Raw genomic sequence first — 4,707 nt, forward strand, 5'->3', positions numbered from 1 at the left:
CCACAGTTTATTGTGATCCACACAGTCAAAAGGCTTTGGGCATAGTCAAATAAAAGCAGAAAATAGATGTTTTTCTGGAACTCTCTTGCTTTTTCCATGATCCAGCAGATGTTGGCAATTTGATCTCTGGTTCCTCTGTCTTTTCTAAAACCAGCTTGAACATCAGGAAGTTCACGGTTCACCTATTGCTGAAGCCTGGCTTGGACAATTTGAGCATTACTTTACTAGCGTGTGAGATGAGTGCAATAGTGCGGTACTTTGAGCATTCTTTGGCATTGCCTGTCTTTGGGATTGGAATGAAAACTGACCTTTTCCAGTCCTGTAGCTATGGCTGAGTTTTCCAAATTTGCTGGCATATTGAGTGCAGCACTTTTACAGCATTATATATTTTGATTAGCAATAGAGAATAACACTTTTGTATATTTTAATTTCTTATATTTCATTTGTTTTGAATTTCATATGCAATGTCTATTTAATTTTTGATATCTTTAAGTTTTGAGCTTTTTTTCCCCAACATTATGCAATAAACTCTATCAATTTTAAACTCCTGTTTCCGTTTTAGTCAATCATGCCTTTAAATTTTAATGTCAAATGAAACACATTTTAACGTGAATTTTGATGTACACTTCCTCTCTCTGATTAATCATCAATTCTTTAGTGATTCAATAACTCCATCAACTCAGTCATCAAATGTGTACTGAGAACCTACTCATATCTGGAGTCAACTTATAGAGCATGAAAAGACGTTCTCAACCTCCTCATAATGACGTTGGAGGGATACCTTTTCTCTACGTAAGAATTTTAATCATTAAAAAACTACACATAACTCTGCAATAACACCAAGTGAATTTTATTTTATTTTATTTTATTAGGTTTATTTATTTATTTATTTTTAATTTTATTTTATTTTTAAACTTTACAATATTGTATTAGTTTTGCCAAATATCACTCTATATCAGAAAGATCCTATAAAATAAGTTGATTGGTTGTTAAAGATTTAAACATGGAAAATAAGTGAAATTATGTCTTTAGTTAAACTGCAATTTCCAACAAAGTTCTCTGAAAATTAAATATTCAAAAAATTTATAAAGGGTTTCCCTAAGTAAGGTAAATATATCAGTGTCAGTAAATCAAACTATTTAACTCTCTTAAAGTTATACATCTAAATACAATTAGGTTTCCCTTGCAGTTGAGCTAAAATACTATTAGTTCACTATAAGAAATTGGAAATATCACAATAATTATAAACTCTGATTAGAAGTTGCAATTTTCTCTCTTGATTATTTAAAAAAGAAAAAAAATCAATGATTATTTAATTTTAATACATTAGGTTTCCAGTAGGGGATAAAAACAAAAGAAAGGGAGCTCTTTGTTGTAAGAAGAGGAGTTAGGATAGAAGAGTGATTAAATATTTTTAGAAAGGGAACATGCATTGCTTCAGGAAAAATAGACGCTCCCATCATTAAAAACTGCACTCTCATTAAATCCAAACGTTTTAAGAGACAAATTTTGGGTAGATAACAGACAAACATGACATCCAGTTCAACTAATTCTATTTTATTTTAAGTAAGAAAAGAGAAGGTTTGGGACATAAAACCGGGAAAGCATCATTGAAGAATGTATGCATTAGTTTAAATCAATACTACTTGAGAATTTTATTACTGCATTCAACCATTATCTCCAAACTTTTCTGGACCACCCTGCCTCTTTGATTTGGGAGGGCATCATGGTAGTAGAAGGTCTTTTTCCTTCCTTGATCCTTACATTTTACTTTTACCTACTGAACTGTTAACTGATTCAAATATATTTGGTGCCAAATTTTTTCCATTCTTCCTAAGTTAAATAACCATCTGCCTCTATCTCCTATGTTCCAAATGTGTGTGTGTGTGTGTGTGTGTGTGTGTATGATTGAATAAGGCAATTCAGGATTAAATATTATTCTTTTTCCATAATCTTATCATTCAAACAAGTTTTTGCTTGTCCTATTTCATTTGACATACACGTTTTTTGCAAGGTAACTGGACTGGCCATGTGATTCATCCATTTTTAGTTACAAAGCATGATCTGTGATACAGAGTGTTTTAATTAAGACACTTAGGCTAGAACTAGAAAGGGATGTTATTACATAGCCTCTCTCTCAGCATTCACCCTACATCTCATATAAAATATCAAATTCTAATCATCACATAGATTGCATCTTAGAAAAAAGAAATCATGAGTCATGAGAGAAGGATAGCAACTGATATCTTAAATTTCTGTCCTGACTCCAAAACCAAGTGCATTAAACTGCATGCTGAGGTTAATATTAAAGCAAAATAAATAAATAAATAAAGATCCAACTGGATAATAGTGAGAAGGAGGAAAGAAGCAGACTAAAGCAGTCAGAACAGGAGAGAGGAGTGAGCAGGTTCCAGGGAAAGAAGAGTTGGGGATGGGATATAGAAAGATATAGAGTGGGAAGGAAAACAAACATCTTAGAGAAAGTCATTTTATCTGAGATTTCATCCCACAGTTCAGCTTCTTTCTTCCTGAACAACCATGCCATCATTCACCCCAATTAAAGAGAGACTGTTGTTGTGTGTCGTCCCAAGGATTGTCAAGGATCCTGAAAATCCAGGTGTGTAGAAAGTGGAGCCCAATTTCATACTCTGTCCCAGAATCATCAGCTCTGACCATAGACTTTGAACCAGGAGCTCCCCAAGGGAGAAACTTCTGCCAAGCTGGCCTTCATTCCATGTGTTGTGTCCTCTGTGAGCAGAAGTGCCTTTGAGAAGTAGTTCAGCAATGTGCTGAGCCCAAGGAAGGCCTAGGAAGCCTGAACCACCATAACTCTTCATTGGTAGAAACACTCTCCAGGAGCTCTGTCATTTGTTAGAAGACACACTGAGTATAGATTCCAAGAGATCAGTGTTTAGGGCTCAGATGGTAAAGAACCCGTCTGCAATACAGGAGACCTGGGCTCAATCCCTGGGTTGGGAAGATCCCTTGGAAGAGTGCAACACCATCCAGTATTGTCACCTGGAAAATCTCATTGACATAGGACCCTGGCAGGCTACAGTCCATGGGGTCACAAAGAGTCAGACATAACTGAGACTAGGCACAGCACAGAAGAAAAAATTTCTGACAGATTGAGAAACTTACCTCTTTCCTTACAACAAAACAGATGACTTCCAATAGAGTATATTTTTCATATATTCAACTTTCATTTACTTATAAGGTGAATTATGTGTAGCTTGAATACAACACACAAACTATACTTCATTGAGATTTATCATTGCCTTCTATCACAAGTGATGATGGGATGTAAAGAGTTTATGGAGAAAGGGAACTCTTCATGTAGCCATAATTCACACAGCTCCTTCCTGGTAACACTGGGTCAGACAGAACATCAAGGTCTGTATTGGAGCAGAGAGAATGCTCTGAAAATGGAGTGAAATTCTTAATTCCATTCTTGGAAATTTAATTGGAGTAAACTATTCCTGAACTCTGAGACATAAATGCCTCTGCGGCCAGCTTTCTTCCCACTGTATCTCTCTCTCTCTTGCTGTTTTCTTTTTGTGTATGTGTGAAAAATCATGAGGCTAAGTGTTTTCTTTTTACTGTACTGGATATTTATAGAAATTCACACAAGAGTTTGCAAATGCTTAAGGTAGGCTTTAAGCCTCAGGAGCTCCAAGGAAACTATTTCTTCCAAACCAGTCCCAAGTGATATGCAATGAGCTACCTAGCTCAAACAGTCCAAGGGCAAAATCAAGCCTTGGGGACAATTAGTCATACTTCAACTCATATGACCTGATTTGAGGTAATTCTGTTCTCTTCCACATAAACTTTCCTAAGTCCATCTCTTCTAGAGGCCTGGAAGTCTTTGAAGACAGCTGAAAGCCCGTAGATGAAATATGTGTGGTTAACTACTCTTGTTTGTGTTATATCAACTTGTGAACTGGTTTCCCTGGTGGCCCAGATGGTAAAGCATCTGCTTGCAATGTGGGAGAGCAGGGTTCAATCCCTGTGTCGGGAAGATCCCTTGGAGAAGGAAATGGCAAGCCACACCAGTACCCTTGCCTGGAAAAGCCTATGGACAGAGGAGCCTGGTAGGCAACAGTCCATGGGGTCACAAAAGAGTTGAACATGACTGAGCAACATCACTTTCACTTTGAAAGTGTGAATTATAGTTATCATCAATATCAAAGGGCTAATGTCAGCAATAATTACAGTTCTTTGGCAAATCTGAAAATTAATATGTTAATGTTTTTCTTTCTATTGTTTATTTATTTATTTTTAAAATAGTGTTGATTTACAAAGTTTTGTTATTTTCAGTTTTACAGCAGATACATTAGGTTGGGCAAAAAGTTCCTTGATATATATATGTATTTATATTTATATATGCAAAACCTAATCCCTAAGACAATTTTGTCTTCCCTCCAGAAATATTTCCCAAAATATCAAATGAGTGGCAAGAAGTGACAGTAATTTTTTTCATTCTTTTTTTACTTATAGATTCTAAGTCTTCTTAGTTCATTTGAGGATACTGAATTGCCAAATCAGAGTTCATAAGTGACCTAAAATGAAAACTAAATTATTTCCTAGAACTTATGCTATTTTTTATAATATTATTACATTACTTACAGTTTAGTTCAGTTCAGTCACTCAGTCATGTCCAACTCTTTGTGACCCCATGAACTGCAGCATGCCAGGCCTCCCTGTCCA

At 35.6% G+C, this 4,707-nt stretch overlaps 1 pseudogene; it reads right to left on the reverse strand.

The window, feature by feature from the left end:
- LOC104999600 overlaps positions 1 to 4,707 on the reverse strand; it is a 19,519-nt pseudogene that overhangs the window by 12,519 nt on the left and 2,293 nt on the right.

This window comes from Bison bison, unplaced genomic scaffold (genome assembly GCF_000754665.1).
Source record: "Bison bison bison isolate TAMUID 2011002044 unplaced genomic scaffold, Bison_UMD1.0 scf7180017864355, whole genome shotgun sequence".
Classification (NCBI taxonomy): Eukaryota; Metazoa; Chordata; class Mammalia; order Artiodactyla; family Bovidae; genus Bison; species Bison bison.